This window comes from Clarias gariepinus, chromosome 22, assembly GCF_024256425.1.
Source record: "Clarias gariepinus isolate MV-2021 ecotype Netherlands chromosome 22, CGAR_prim_01v2, whole genome shotgun sequence".
NCBI lineage: Eukaryota > Metazoa > Chordata > Actinopteri > Siluriformes > Clariidae > Clarias > Clarias gariepinus.
The window spans coordinates 14,377,984-14,395,831 of NC_071121.1; the positions used below are offsets into that span (position 1 = coordinate 14,377,984).

At 35.8% G+C, this 17,848-nt stretch overlaps 1 protein-coding gene across 3 annotated transcripts in view; it reads right to left on the bottom strand.

The window, feature by feature from the left end:
- slco4a1 (solute carrier organic anion transporter family, member 4A1) overlaps window positions 1-16,076 on the bottom strand; it is a 46,060-nt gene extending 29,984 nt beyond the window's left edge. The window contains exon 1 of one of the 3 annotated variants that reach the window (XM_053483219.1): window positions 16,003-16,076. The gene's annotated coding sequence lies outside the window, so the exon portion shown is untranslated. Of the gene's footprint in view, window positions 1-6,409; window positions 6,475-12,031; window positions 12,108-16,002 lie in introns of those variants that run through there. The other 2 variants (XM_053483220.1, XM_053483221.1) reach the window with 2 other exon arrangements.
- Window positions 16,077-17,848: the final 1,772 nt, after the last annotated feature.

Below are 17,848 nucleotides of genomic sequence, written 5' to 3' on the forward strand. Positions count from 1 at the left end.
ACTGTTCTTTAGTAACTGTACTGCAACACTGGCCATAATAAAAAAAGGTTAATTAATCTGTTTAAGGACAATGCAATGTCACATTTCTACGAAATCCTCAAAAGGAGGCAAAAGAAAGTGTCATTAGAGAAGTTTCTTGTCACACTCTATAAGAGAGCAGTGATTCCGTTTGTTGTGTTTGTGAGAGAGAGAGAAAGAGAGGGAGAGAGAGAAAGTCATCCAAAACAGTACCCTCTCCTCTCTCATCTCACACCAGCCATGATTCTTTTTAAAGGTAAAGTGTAGGTTAATTTGTTTATTTTTTTTTACTTTATATTTTGTATTAATTATCTTTATATGAATATATTTGGGTTGTGGAACAAATTAACAGAGTTTCCAATATTTCTTATGGGAAAATTTTGATATACTTTGATATATGAGTGCTTTGAATTACAAGCATGCTTCTGGAACGAATTATGCTCGCAATCCATGGTTTAACTGTATTCATCTATGGGGATCTGGCAAACTTGGAGCCCCAGTCAGTAGCCATGAGCTTGCTGGGCCCCTTATGCATGGTTGGCCGTGGTGCACTGGGTGTGCTGGTGCCTTTATATCATGGCCATCATTAACTTTTTTCTTTATTCATATTCATATTCATATTGTTTTTCTCTGTGGGGTCATAACAGATGAACAAGCATGAAAGGGATGGCCATGATCTGTCACCAGTTTACTAATGGCCATGATCTGTCACCAGTTTACTAAAATGTAACTGACATTCAATGTTAGGTATTAAAGTTATGGCTGACCAATGTAAATGTATAATTATGTTTACAGAGATAAAGATTTTATCAGCAAAAAAGGTAGAGAATGAAAGATATGTTCATACTTCTTAAGCTATAAAACTGCTACGAAGTCCAGGGTTAGATACATGAAACGAGGCAGTATTTCCCCTGTTGCTGAACAGGCATAACAATGAATATGATATGAATGAGGTAATATGGCCAAACCCAACCAGAAAGCAGATCCATGAAACACCCACCCATCCCTTGTAACCCCTTACAATAGTATCAATGTTGTTTTTTGTGTTTTTGTAAGTTTACAGTAACGTATTGTACTGATTACTGTAATTCTACTTTACATCATGTTTTTGTTGTTGATTAAACCTGCTATGGCAAAAGTAAGCTGTTCATTGTGTTCATTAAAATGTTAATAGATTTACTGATCTTTCACAAAAAAATTTATGTTTTTTTTAATGCATACAACTCATTAAAGACAGCAGTGTTTTGTATGAAGTACATTAGTGTGTTTTTGCAGTTTTGAAAGTGTAACTGGTGAATCTTTTTTTGCAGAAATACCATTTTAAAAAAGATTGTTGGATTTAGATTGCAGAGTTTTATTTTGACAAAGAAGTGAGATGATTATCTCCGAAGTATTGTGTTTCGGCTTGCGTGTAGAGTTTAGAAACAATGAACCAAATTCTGTATCAACTGTGCACGCAGTTGGTAAAGAGTGGGTAAACTCAATGTTCAGGTGCATTTGTGGCTGTGCAAATTTGCATCACTGTCGTGAAAGCATACAGTATGCAAGAAGAAAAGGTTGATTAGAAATACAATCAAGAAGAGATCTATAACTGTACTATTAACTGTTTAAGAGTCTACTGTTTAAATTATAATAGTAGAGGGGCACATATCATGGCTTTCAAAATGTCACACCCCTGGTTTTTGATTTCAGCTCTCCCTTTTACAAAGGGGACAGTGGGGTGTGGGGGGGTTCAGTTTCAGGGAAAAATAAAAGCCAAAGTCCAACAAGCTTACTAATGTATGTTTTTCGGTTACTGTAACCAATGGATCTTTTTTGTCATTAATTTTCAAAGTGAAACTTAAACTGGTAAAGGAGGAAGCTGATGATTCATAAATTCATAAATTCAACATTTGGTATGGTTTTCAATTTTTTTCCATGTTAAAATTAGCTGCTAGCAAGACTTACACAATATATTTTTGATACGTAACTGCATTTTTATATGTTCACAAAAACTGCAGGCTAACTTATCAATTACAAAACTATAGTATCAGTGACAAACCTGCAGGAGGTGGATTTATAGCATTTTGTAAAATCATACTTAAATAAATTCACAGCTACATTTAATATGAACCCCCCCCCAAAAAAAAAAAAACACATACATACACCAATCAGCAATAACATTAAAACCACAGGTGAAGTGTACAATATTGATTATTTTGTTACAATGGCACCAGTTAAGGCATGGGGTATACTGGGCTGCAATTAGTTAGTTTTTGAAGTTTACATGCAGAACTAATGGGCAAAGCCTAAAAACCTAAAAAGAGTCTCTTTTGAAAAATTAAGAATTGTGATGGCTATGGGACAACTGGATGAAAGCATATTCAAAACAACAGGTCTTGGCACCTAAAAAAGTGGTCTAAGGAAGGATAATCAGTATGTACTTATCAAGTTACCAACTGGTCATCATGGAAATAAGCTAAGTATTTTTAAAAAGTGACAATAATGATCACTAAAATTAATTAATATTACTTTATTACATTTTATTTTTATTCAAAGAAAAAAGTAGATTTTTTATATCAAAGTTCTGGAACAATCATTGAGATGCCTGATCCTGCTTTGCAATAACTTTAGTGATGTGATGTTAAATCAAGTTACATATATACATTATAAAATGTAATTTTGTAAACCTAAGATTTTACATGTTTTTTTTTATATTTTTCTGTTACATATTTCATTTGTATTTTAAATTCTATAAATAATAATGCAACAATAATGTTTTGTGGGGAAATTGTTTGCAAGTGTATATATGATACAAATTGTGTATTAAAATAAATGCCTTTAGGAATTGTGTTGATATTACTGTCATATCTCCCACCTCTAAGAGCAACCCTGAGAGAGATCAGACCGACCAAGTGTTTCAAGTTCAGGACGTCAATCAAGAGAAGCTGCAGAAACGCTATCACTCTGTAACCCTACTTCCATAATTCATTTCACATGGTACTCTCATCAGAAACGCTTCTACAGTTGTTATCTATAACACACACACATAAACATGTTGCAACAATATACAAAAAACTATTTTAGGAACTTTGCCAAATCAATAGACGTAACATGAACAGAACAAAAGGGCTGACACACTGCACTAAGTAGTCGAGTTTGCATGCTCTCCCTGTGCTTGCTGGGTTTTCTTTGGTACTCTGGGCGTACAATGTATGTAGGCTTAAGGCAGGTTGGTACCTCGTGACCCTACAGAGCATAAACAGATAATATAGATAATTGATGGACAAAATATGAGATACAAATACCCAAAATTGTAGTGGCATACAGCCAGCGTATGTGACATGACATCATGCATTTTAAAATACTTTTACCAATCAATATCAGTCAGGTCAGGCTTTAACATCATTTTAACATTTGCTTTTATAAACTACACTGCCTGGCCAAAAGTGAACATTTGGATTTAATTAAGCAAATACTTGACAGACGTAGATTTGGCAATTGCTGCAGTGATTAATAAGTTTTAACTGGCAACAACTCTTTAAACCTGTCGGGGATAACCCCTGGAGAGTGCCTTGCTCCCAGAACACCATCAATCGTCGGACCGCATTTTCCGTAGTGCACCTCTGTACAGTATCTTGTTTTTGAGTGTAGCTTGTTTAGTCTGATATATATATATATATATATATATATATATACTGTAGCCCCTGAGTTTGGTCAAACTTTGTCTAGTATCTGTTCTAATCCTGTTTGTATACGGTTGTCTGAACCGACCTGATCAGACCTACTAAGTTTATTCTGGGTTCCTGTTTCATTGCATAGTTTCTCGTCTCATTGTTTAAATTTGGTTAGTTTATGTTTGATTTGTTAATTTAAAGTATTTACTTCTGCAATTAAACCAGGTCTGCATCCTTCCACCAATCTTCTGTGACAAAATATTAACTGTAACTAACAATCATGGTGAACGACATATCCCATGGTCATAGTAAAAATACATTACTGTGGGATCAGATCAGACCTGCATCAAGACAATAAATCAACTAAGAACATTGCTGAAAGTATTGAAACTGGGCTGAGACCTGTAAAATGCATTATTAAAATATGGAAGGATAGTCAAGATTCAACTTCCTCTTAGAAAAGTGGTTGTAAAAAAATAAATAATAATAATAATAATAATAATAATAATAAATGACCGTGACTAGTGGTCACTTATGTGCTTGATGAAGTTTCTTTGCAAAAAAAAAATATTTACATAAAAGAAAAATCATTTCATTATACTGTAGGCCCGTACCTTTAATTTTTCGCTGCAAAAGATTTGTGTCTGCATCTTTAGGGTCTTAGATTAGAGGAACATATGGGTGTCTTGTTTGTTGCTGCTTTAAAAATGTTGTCAATTTTACAAAGCTGTTTGGTTAGGTGTAAACAACATTCACACATTAATGAGACACAGTAAAATCAATCATCGGCTGCGTCAATGTTATGTCTGTATCCGAAATAAAAGAGAAGGTTGTTTAATTAACAGCATCACATTATATTGTCACAATTTGCCATGCAGCCAGCTTCCTTCCAGTGCAAAAAAAAAAAAAACTTTGTCACGGTTGTCATTAAAAACTAAATATTGCTGCTGCTGTTTTCTTTACCAAAGCAATGTAGTTAGGTTTGAACAGGAGCACAATTACAGTATGCACAACACAGGAGATATGAATCTGGTTGATGTCAGTCATGTCTTGGTCTACGTCAAACTGTTGCAAGCACACAAGCCAATGCTTACGGGTAATTTGGAGTGGCAAAAAGCTCAACACTGTGTAATAGTCGGTTAATTCTCAATGATAATAATAGCCAAAAGTCAGTTATTTTTTAATAAGTATTCATTATCGCTTTGCTTCTTTCTTTTTGTGATTGCAGTCTTTATATTGGATGCACAAATTTAATCTTTTGTTAGAATGCGCTAATTGTTAATGAATTGTAGTATATCAAAATTAGGCAGACACATCAAGCTGATGTGTTTGATTATGGATACTAGGCTTGTTTAAATTAATTATTTCGGTATATATCAAAAATATTTAGAAAGAACTACTGTAATTTTCACAAGTTTCAACTAGGAATACCCACCACACCTTGCTCCTGAGAAACGCTCAGGAAATGGACCTCATATTAAGTCCATGTCCTTGATCCAAGGTGGGGAATTACACATTTATCAAAAACAATATTGCAATTTAGCACCAGGCATTCGGAAAAACAAACCTGTTCCTTTTTCCTGATAACAGTCTCATTTAAATAGATCCTTTGGTCTACATACAGTACCACTATACCAAGGTCACGAATACATGCCACTCCTGCGAAAATGGGTGTTTAAACCTATGTACATCTAAACCAAGGATGTGTGGTTCACACACTTATCAAACCCAAATTATGGAAATTGATAATGCATTTGTGTAACTTATATCTGCCTTGTTCCTAAGAACACTGTTAAAAAATGGACCAAAGCTGTCCATGCATTTCTGCCCATGCATTTCTATGCCAAGGAAAGGATAAACATGTAACAGTGTTCCTTTTTCCTAAGATTACTTTTAGGAAGATTAATTTTTTTTTGTTTAATCCACATATTACTATACCAAAGCCAGTTTATACAACAAGTGTACACCTCCAATGCCTCCCAAAGGGGAAGGGGGGTGTCAATCCATCACAAGGCAAACACACAAACACACTTACACGCTCATTTACACATTATGCGAAATATGGGAATGCCAATTACCCTAATATGCATGTCTTCGGACTGTGGAAGGAAACTAAGGCACCCAATGTGAGGAACATGCAAACTCTGTGCACAAAGAACTCAGATGTGAATCAAACCCGGACCCTGGAAGTGCTTCATTTTAATTTTTATCTACTACAAGCTTCTACAACTACCAGACTGTTTGATTATACACAGGTGGAAAGATGTTTTCAGAGACCCATTAAATTTTACACAATTTTCAATATTATCATAAAATAATAGATTTTTTTGTGTGTGCTGCATCAGACAAACACAAACAAATGCAAACCATAGTTTTTTGTTAACAAGAAAAAAACAAAACAAAACTAACTATAATATTTTTGATCAGTTCTCAACATTGTTGGTATCAAGGTCAATAAATAACAATGTGTTTAAAACTAAACAAAAAACATAAAAAACATTAAAAAAAAAGCTTTCCACAGGTATTTCATGATAATGATTTTATTTTATTGAGGATGTGTAAAAATTTTAAGGGTGCAAAAAACTTTTCTCCACTACTGTATATCACAATAAAAATAATTATGTAGATAAGAAATAATGATGTTCCTGGCGTCTGCTTAAGGAAATTTTTCTCTAAATGGACCTTGTTAAATCTTAGAATAATACCCCTGGTCTAGACATACAGTGGGATCTTACCTTAAGTTGCAGAACAAACTGTCAGGTCCAACATAAACATTCTGATAATAAGGAAGAAAAAAAAAGCAGAACATCTGATTGCAACTTTTCCCACCTCGGCATGTTGACCAGTCATAGTACTTGAATCCATAAGTGCCGTTACAGAGAACAGCACAATGACAGCGGGTCAGAGCATGCGTCTAGTTACTAATAGCAACAGTGGACACGGGTTGATGACGTGTTTAGTTGGCGACAGAAGCGTTGTCTAAATGTTTTTAGCTTGTTGCTAAGTAAAGCGTTGCTGTAATTGAAAACGTAGTATGCGTGTACAAATTAACGAGTTATTTAAAGCGAGACACGAAACGAATTATAAATGTCCTTCAAAACACGACGAGAATGACGCGTTTTATTTTAAAGAACGACGGGTGTTTCTTTAGACGTGACATAACGAAAGATATTTAAAATACGCGACGGTAAAAGTCATTTGAAAACGAGACTGGAATTAATTCATGTTAACGAGCCTTAACATTAATATAAAGTTTACTTTACGCTAAGTAAAATATTTCTAACAAAACTTAACCAAAAAAAATCTGGGAATGGCAAAAGAAAGCGAGCCTCTGGACTGGAGCTGAATCATATAAGGGTAGCATGCATGAATTGCAACCAGAACATTTCAGTGAATCCATAAAATTAGGAAAGGAAGGAATTAACTGCACATTTGCCACTGTATCACAATATGGACTCAAAAACACTGGGTGTTGCATGAAAATAACAAGAATAACTAATGCCAGTAGAAATGACTTCTCAAATATCTGTAATATTTGTTGGGTCTCTTTCTGACTTTGCTTAGGTCATCAGTGAGAAATCACAAAGCCTACACACATGGCACATGGTTGAGTTTTGCAGAAAGGTGCCTTTTTTTAATCCACGTACATGAATACAGTACATAATCTGTAATATTAATATGTAATAAATATATGATTTGATATATATGATATATTAATATATATGATATGATAATAACATGTAATAAATATATGATTATCAGCTGGTTAGCTTGGAAGTTAAATAATTATATATTCTTTAGAAGGATAAAATATGAAGAATTACTCAATCATTCTCTATATCACTTATACTGTTCAGGGTCATGAGTGGCCTGGCCCAGGGCACTAGATGGGTTACACCCAGCCAGGGTGCCAATCAAAAGACACAATATAGCGGTATAGATGATAAGTGAGTGATAAATCTTCCAAATGAGAATTTTTATATTCACACACAAAACTACAGCCAACTACAGCCTAAAGTTGACCTTCTGTTAACAGGAACTGCGATATACTGTATATACTATGATATTGAATCATCTGAGCACAGTGCATGAGTTACAGGGGGAAATGGCTCCTAACTACTTTGCCCCATGACTATGAACCATGCAAAAAAGTTTATAACCATTTCTACGCGACTTTACTTCTTAAAATGCTTATTCCTACTAAATAGAGCTGGGCAGTGTAAGAAATTTTAACAAGGCCATGGTGTATCCCTAGCTACAAGAAAGGCCCTAGTGTCCTCTTAGTTGACACTAAGAGAGACATTCAGATCAGAGACATTCTACAGTATACAATTGTGTACTTCCAACTTTGACAACAAAGCCCTAGATATGGTTGTGATGCTCAGGTGTCCACAAACTTTTGGCCTAACATTCCACCATGCAAAGTCATTTCAGGCAAATCCCCCTAGCCACCAGTACCCACTTCCTAACCATCAGAAAACCAGAGGACCCTGAAGGTGCAAGGTGACAGTACTAACCGCTAAGTGCAGCCTCTATTCTATTCTATTCTATTATTTGCAAAATTCAACTTATGTAAACCTAACTTTAATAAGGTATACATGGAGTTTGACTACATTATCACATATGCTAACCAGTTAGTTTTAATAATGTTAGCTATCAAATGAGTAATAAATGAGACTGGTAAACCCATCGTAACATGTCTTTTGCAATCATTAAACCCACCAGGGGTAATAGAAACATCGCTGCTGCAAACAGTACAGTAAGTCTCAGAAAGACCATTATTTTCACTGCTATTGTAGGCAGGAGTAAACTGTTCTGCATTTTGGGGTGACGTACGTTTGAACTGTGAAGTTGACGTTTTGACGCCATTATGCTGCAAGACATTTAGCCGGACTGATGGAGAGAGAGAGAGAGAGAAGCCCCACCCACTAAAAAAAAGTGATAGGTTTAAGTAACACAAAGTTAGAGAGCTGCTACCAATGCAACAATCCCATAACTTATGCGACATATATCAGAATATCTGATATATAGTATGTTACGTCCCGTAGTATTTTCGGGCATTTCGCACGTATTTTAGTGCCTATGTCTTTCAGGTCTTGGGATTGGACATCTCACCTGCCAATCATGGTTTCCAGCGCGACCGCGATTCCCGTGGGAACCAATGAGGCTGCCCCAGCCGAGTATAAGAACCCGGAAGTGACGCAGCCAGCGGCGCGGCTTTTTGGTTCATTCATATTGATTGTTGTTATGGTGACGCTATACTTCCGGTATTTTTGAACGTTGTCGTAGTGATTTGTGAATGGTGTGTGTACGTTACGCTAAGCTTTCTACGTGTGTTGTTTTGTCCTGACTACGCCCAGTACGAGTTCTTGGACGTTTCCCCATTCGCGGTGTCGAGTCCAGGTTAGTATGCCCTAGGGCGTACATAAACAGCACGTAGAGTTAGACTTTGTTTAGACACACTAGATAGGAGTGAGAGCTAATTGTTGTACTTATGTTTGGCTAGTTAGTGTAGTTAGCGGGCATCCCACGCCCTGTTTTTGTTTTCACTTTGTTTATTAGTTTAGATTGACTGCCGCGCATAAGTTAGAAGGTGTTTTGTTTTATTTATTTCTTTGATTTAAGCTCTGCTCGTGGCTCCCACCGTTGAATGCGTATTTGATATTCTGTATATATTTTCTGTAAATATTATTTCTTTCTCTACTTGTACTTTTGGTTTCCACTGTGTGTTTTGGTGCTTTAAAATTACTAAAGTTTGCTAAAACTCAGCGCTACTCTCGAGTTGGTTTCATTCTTGTTCATGAGTGACTTCTCAAATAGTAATCAGTGACGGTCTACAAGATATTATCCTTTCTTTCTTTTTTATTTATTTTTCTTATGTCGGCTTCCAATCTCCCTTAGCCAAGAGCAAAATAACAACCAAATAGGAAACCGTAACATAATTGGGGGCTCGTCGTAGAGCATTTACGAAGGCACTACTGCACCTTAATTAAGCCTTGCATTTATTAGCTGAGCTAAGCACCAAGAGCTAATCACCAAGCGATACAAAAGGCACCATGCCTGCCCATTCGCATAGTTAAAAGCAAGTATATTCACGCTTTATGTTTTAATGCATTTTATTTTATTCTATTTAAGTATTCATTTTTATTTTGTGTACTCTTTGTGGATTTTAGTTTCGACTTTTATTCTTGTTTTATGTATTATCTTTTATTGTTTTAATTGGTGCTTTATAAATAAAATGCATTATTATTATTACTACTTTCAACAGCATAGGGATATGGGCACAGCACCCTTGAAGTTCTTGGATAACCTTTAGGAAAAAGAGAATACACCGTCAATTTCATAACAGTAAAAGAACTGTCCTAAATTTTGCTCCGTTCCCTGACAACACATGTCCAGCAAATGGAATTTGTTCACCAGAATTTTCTAGTCACTGTTGGGCTGTTGAGCATGGCTGACCTGCTGCTCTGACCTCAGCTTCCTAACTGGCTGAGATATGCAAAGACAAAAAATTCATTGTGCTATAATGTATATGTGAAAAATAAAAGCTTCTTCTTAAGAAGATTAGCATAGCCGCCTTATCTGGCCTGAACAATGATCTTATTGGGTTAGCAACACTGTCCAACATAACACAAACACACAATTGTCAAAAAAACCTTGAGAAACTCCTTAGTGGCACAACAGAAAAGCGTTTATCTTATCATCCGGAGATTGCAAGTTATTATTGCTACTTCACTTATTTAAAATGTATTATTATTAATATGTGCAAACAAAATGAAGGTGAAAAAATGAAAAAATAAAGGCCTTTATTACAGTTGATGTCTTATTCAAATCATTTTTCATATCTCCTGTACATGCCTAACCGGCATGTGAATAAGGGATTTTAGTGACTGTAAAACAGGAAGTCATAGATGACACAAAGTTTGTTTTTTGTTTTTTTAAAATACTAAGTTCAGGTCAAGAGCTAAATGTAATTTAGAGTTCTATAATAAAATAGACAGAGAGCTACAAATGCAGGCAACTTCCAGGTCTAGCAAATAGGCATAAACTATTATTTTTTGTCCTTGCATATAAAATTTTCAGACAAAGCTAAAGTGAGAAGATTAGTGAGAAATTGTGAAATGTTTCACAGTATCTCAGACACAATGCCCGAGTGGAACTTTACATACAGTATTGTTTGTTTGTCAGTTGGGTTATTTAAGGACAGTAGGCTGGTTTTAAATTGACAAGTGACTTTAAATGGGGATGATTAACCTGAGGTAGTTATGTTTGGAGGATCATGAGTTTAACCTGTAACTTCACTTCAGCAGTAGTAGTCTACTGAGTGACATAAGGTGTAATTATTGATCAAAGTACAGGAATTCCTGCCCTGCAAACCCACTTTGTGTACTTTCTAAGGAACAGAGAAAATGTATAAGAATAAACTAATTTACTGTAAAAATAAATCACATTAGAAACAATTATATAATGTAGGATATTATTGTGTACACCTTTAGGCAACTTCTTCGAGCTCACACAACCTCTGGGCATGAGGCTTAAGAAAACAGTTGTCCTATATGTAGTTATCTAATTGCATTAGCGATCCAGTCTTAACACAATACGATATAGAATAGCGAATAGCTATACGAATAGCTCAGTAGCAAACCAGGGACCCTGAAGATGTGAGACATGAACATGACCTTCTGCATGGGTTCTTGTTCTTAATATTATTGGTATTATTACTGTTGTACAATAGTTTGCATTATGAATAAGCTGCATCTCATATCTCTATCCTCCCTACATCTCTCCAGTGTGTAACACTGTATGTTGAGTAGAGAGAGAGAGAGTCATTGGGCAGCACTGTATGCTGTAGTGTACCCGGCATGGGCAGGGCTCCAGTCTGATCCACTGCCCTGCTCTTATTTAAGCATTATATATTATATATATTATTAGTATTATTTTATTCTGCATATTTTTTTTTCATCTTTCACTACTGTCTCCATTATTTCTTGCATTGTTCGCAATCAGCCTTACAAATGGACACTGTTAGACTGGGCTTGTCCACCTCTCCGCATCTGCTGTACTTGTACAGAACACGCACGCTGACTACAGCACGATTTGACTATTCGTTTGTTCCGTTTTATCCTTACACAATTACACAGCCCTATTTAACAAACATGACTAAAACAAAAAAAAAGACAATCTCATTGTTTAGCAAGCACAATATAAGCTAGCTAGCTAAGCATCCAGACCTGTCATCCATACCGCCGGATTTAAGTTGATGCTGATCTGGCTTTCTCGACACAACGCTACTGTTCAATGTTGTTGGGTTTTATTATTTCTTTTGTTGTCAAGGTGAACAGAAATAATGTACTCACATTTTCACAGGACGACGTCTCTCAGAAGAACTCCCCAAGCTACAGTGTATCTGCACATCCACGCGTGTTGTGTGCGCCTCTCGTCCTGTAGCGCGCTGATCCGAGCGCTTAAGACGCCTGGCTTTAGCTCGCGAGTCCCGCCTCCCTGTGGTGCCACCGCGCCAACCAACCAACCGCATGTCCCTACAGCTGTGCGCTCAAATAATCATAACAATAATAATAATTTTTAAAAAGCCTGACACTTGACTTGAACTAAACGTGACGTGCTGTGATAGTAAATTGCCGACGTGCTGCAAAGCCGATTATTATCCAAAAGCAGCATGCCACAATGTGCTTTTTTTTTCTTTTATACCTTCTTAATAAAAAGTAGAATATGTCAGTCATCCTGTTTATCAGCCTCTCTCTCTTTCTTTCTCTCTCTCTCTCTCTCTTGGCTAATAAGGTGATTCAATCTGACATCAACCTCAGGCTGAGGAGGATGCCACCACTTTATCTTTTTTCCCCCCCACAACAAAACCCACCAAATCCTTTGAGACAGCTCATTATGAAATGGTGGCCATAAAAAAAAATTCCACCAACACATACATATTCCTTCATAACTCAAAAATTAGCCAATGCGATGAAAATGATCCTTATCATACCTAAGGTACATTTATGAAAAATCTGATATTGAGTATTACACCTTTGCATTCCTTTCTCTATAGGTTTAATTCATGGTATGAATAGTGGAGGGGGGCTGGAGCCTATCCCAGGAGATGTAAAGTGGAGTACATCTTGGATGGGGTGCCAATCCAGCGCAGGGTACACACACATACACATACTCATGCATTTATTCACACATACACATACTATGGGCAAGTAGCTTACTCAGCATGTCTTGAACACATGGCGAACATGCAAACTCCACGCACACAGACCCAGAGACAGGAATTGAACCCAGACCCTAAGAATTAAGCCACCGTGTCGCTCCACCGCTGATTATCTAAAACCTTTCATGTTTCCACATGATTGAAAAGTCACATTCCAGAATTAAATAAAAATGTACAGGTAAATATTCACCCTATATAGGATTGCAGATTATGACAAATTTGGCAAATATTTAAAGCCACAGGAATTTTGTTTAAGTATAGGCCTATTTTTAGAGCTTTTTTTCTAATGAACTATTAAGAGGAACAAGTGGGACTAATTAAAATAAATAAATAAATAAATAAATACAGTCATGTTCAAAGATAGTACCCCCTATTTTAATTCTGTGTTTTTTTTAAACCAATAAAAATCATCTGATCATAGCAGGTCCTTGTAAGAGGCAAATACTGTACAACATCAGACAAACAACATATATATATATTTTTTTACCATGCACTATTTATAAAAAAAAAAAAAAAAAAAAGAAAATTACATGTAGGCAATACTAAGTACCCCTTAATGTTTCTACAATCATTGCTACAATAAGCAGCCAATTGCTACTAACAATCAGGCCTTGATTAATTGATTATCAGCACGTGTACACACCTCAATAATAAAAAAAAAAACTTTATATAGTTTGCATTTTGCTTCTCTATATCAAGGATTGTCAGGTGTTAACATAATAACAAGAGGAAAAGACCTAAGCAGCTGTCTTAGAGAAAAAGCAACTGGTATAAAACCATTTCCAAACAATTTGGAGTTCAACGTTCTAAAGTGAGAGTCGCCAAACTTACCAGGAGCAGACGTCCCAGAACATTCACCACATGGTCAGAATGTGTAATGCTCAGAGAAACACAAAAAAACCCAAGAGTTAAATCTCAGACCCTCCACGCCTTACTGAGCACGTTAAAAGTTAATGTCCATGACAGCAGAATTAGATAAGGACTGAACTGTTTGTTTGAAAGGGTTGCCAGGAGAAAGATTAATCTGTTTAACAAGAACATGGAAGCATGACTACGGTTCACAAAACTGCATCTCAACAAACCACAAGTCTTCTAGAACAATGTCCTATAGACAAAAAAGAAAATTATATCAAACGACATTTCAGCAGAAACACCTCATAACCACACCTCATAACCAGCTTGTCGGTGGAGAGGTGGTAATTTTACCTTTTTTTTTTTTTTTTGGAGATTATTATTATCATTTATTACCTTTACCTTTATACCTAAGTTATACAGGAAACAGTGACTTTGATTTTTTGCTGGTAAAGGTTCTACAATACAAGCTATTGAATCATGGGGGGTACTAAGTATTGCCTACATGTTTTTTTCCACATGAAATTAGAGGAGGTTGAACTAACTTTTATGCATGACTGTAAATAAAAATTTTAAAAGACCACAAACTGGATAAGATCAAATATTTAACAGACAGAAATAATCATATTTTAGTGGGATGTTTAATAGAAATAAAAAAAATCAATCAAATTACTTATTAAAAATAATAAAATCAATATTAAAAACAGAACTAAATAATATGGTCTGAAAATGAACAGTTTTAGGCTGCAAAATATTTTTTTATATTATTATTATATTAAATATGATTATGGAGGAAAAGGTGTTAGAAACTAAGGGAAAATACTGTGTGCATGATTTGTCACAAGGGAGTTAAAAGACATTGTTTTGGTTATATCAGAACTTCATGTAATTTTGCAAAACGTTATAACTTCTCATGGTTTTATTACAATGGATTATTCGGCCTGCCGTTGTGTAAATATGAAATTAGTAATATTAATCAGGGCTGAAGCACTATGACATTAGCATGATGATGACATGACTATGAAGTCATCGTCACAGGGCTGATAATGCAGTTTTAATAGTGCTGATGTTATAATATCCAAAGGCCACTTGTTTTTATAAGGATTTTTTTTCAACTGTCCATGCCCTTTTGGGAGACTTAATAGGCTCAAAAATGAATGAAAATCACACACAGGTCGGAATCTGCTGCCATTAGGACACCTACGAGTCTAAGATTTCTCTGCATAGATGAAGCCCACTTGTACTGTACATAGGCCTATACATGACAATTTCTGTACACTTCTAGATCTCACTGAGCTAAGCAATTATCACTATGCATCTTATGGGCTCAACTCAACAAAAAGTCAGATATTTTGGGTCATTAGCAAAATGCACATTTATGACATGAGCACTAATACACACAAACTGCACACAAACATACTACACAAGCACACATACTACACACACACACACACACACACACACACACACAAACTACACATCCTAAACACACAAAACAAACACACTTTCTGTATACTACGCATCCTAAACACACATACTACACACACACAACAAACACTTACACTACACATCCAACACACATATTCTACACACACACTATGCATCATACACACACACTACATATCCTACACACACTAAATATCCTACACACACACACACACACACACAGACACAAACACACACACACACACACACACACACACACACACACACTACACATCCTGACCGGCCAAGGTCTTAACATGCTCAAAAGTCACACAGGTTGTATGTTGTGCCATCGCCACCCGGGTGCACCATCGCAATGTGACGATGCCTTAAACTTATGCCATGTTCAGTGACATCAGCATCCGTCCCATTTTAGTTTTTAGTGTGCTCAAAAGGGACACAGGTTATGTGGTCCATCCGGGTGGCATTGTCTTCTTGGAGGTCTTAACATGGCCAAAAGGCACACAGGTTGTGTTGTGTGTCTGGGGGCGATGGCAAACAGGTCCTTGGGCTCACTCATCATTGCTTACAACTATGTTTGTTTTATTTATTTTTCCCAATAATTCAAGACCTTTTGAAGGTCTTTACTTGCTTAAACAACTCATGAAAATTGGCACACAGATTGGAATCTGCTGCCATTAGGAGATCTGCTGGGAGCACCTCCTTCACATGAGATTTTGCTTCATAGCTCATACACACTTGCACGTTTACATGTCAAACTTGGTACACTTCTAGATCTCATTGAGCTAAACAATTCAATCTTACCTCCAAGATCCAGGTATCAAGTATTGCTCCAGGTCTGTGTTCTCCCACAGTCCAAAAGCATGCAGATTAGCCTAATTGACATTTCCAAATTGCCCATAGTGTGTGTCTGTGTGTGTACAGGATGTGTGTGCCCTGTGATGGATTGGCACCCTGTCCGTGCTGCCTTGTGCAAAGTACGGTATCTTGGGATAGGCTCCTGGCTCTCTGCCAGCAACTAAATTTGACCGTAGTTGTAAGATATGAATAAGCTATAGTATTAAATCCACCACCATCCACATCATCAAAGGGTTTCTATGCTATGGTAAGAATAAATAAGCATAAGTCTGTACATTATAGTTTAGGTTTACATTAGTAATAATTAGTAATTGTGTAATGCAACTTTTTTAAGACAAAAATTTAAAATGATAGAATTAAAAGTACAGTAATAAAACTGAATGACAATCTTCAAGTTCTGTTAAGAGTTGAAAGAAATATTTATTTTATTTTCACTCAATGCAAATATGTAAGACTTGTACCTTGCGTGTTGCACGTTTATAGTTGACATATTCGACACAAATAAACTTTGTTCCATAATCATTGGGTTACTGTATACTTAGCTTTTAATTTTAGGAATTCCGTAATTGATTAACAAACTATATAATGTAATTGACTGTATCATGTGCTACTGCAAGTCTGGGAAAATACTGGGAAAAAAAAAGAATAAAATGCCAAAATAATATTAAAGTAATCTTATTGTTGCTTGGGAAAAGTCACATGATAATTTAAGTTAGATATTTTCCTTTTCTCATATTTTATTGATCTTTTATTAAACACAATTAATTTTAAACAAAGTATGATTCATGTTGTAAATTTGGGTAACCATGGGTTATCCGGAATTTGCTGGGTGGGCTGTGGCCTGAACATCTAAAGTAAAAGAGGGTGTAAAATATTACATTTTATGAAAGGTGAGCGTGCCCATGGTGTATATTTTAGAACTTACTTTAGCAAGGTGTCTTATCAGAAAGTATATGTGGAAACAACAATGTTACAACACCACCAGTCAAAATCATAAAGTCATTGCACATAAGATTTCACTGTCATCTTACTCACTTTAAAAAATTTCATGCAGACAAATTGCTTAAACTGGTTTAATTGTAAATTTAACTAGTAGAGTTTCACACACATACAGTATGCATGCACAGACACACGCACACAAGCACATACCTACATTTTCTTGTTTTCTGGTGTGTCACTAGGTGACTAGTAACTTTTAAAATATGCTAACAAAAAATCCCAAATGATAACTCAAGCTTCTACTGTAAGTCTACTTGTAGTCAGGGGTAACTCAGTCGGTAAGGCTTTAAGGCGACTATTATTTGTAAGGTTCCAGGAACAAACACCAGCCATATCACAATACCCTTGAGAAAGGCCCTTAACCCTCAACTGCTCAGATGTGTAATGAGTTAAAAATGCAAGCTGCTCTGCAATAAGAAAGTCAGCCAAATGCTTTAAATATAAAAATTTAAGATTTAAAAAATAAAAAATATTATTTGGAAAAACATTGTTTTCAAAAATACCTATTTATGTATGGACTTGTCCATGATCATCCGAAACATTTATTCAATGTACCCATTAAAACCCAGTGCATATTGTTTACACACATTACACAGTTTTTAAAAGAACTCTGCAGTTGTTCCAAACATCTTGAACCACAGATCTTTTGTGGGTGTAGGCACAAACAGAAAAATGGTTATTGGCCAATACCACTTCCCTACCATGTGAGTTTTAAGGTTTAAAGGGACTGGAACTCAATAACTTGGTGTTTTAAAAAAGTAAAAGCTATAGTCCTGTGCTCTGTAAGATCAAT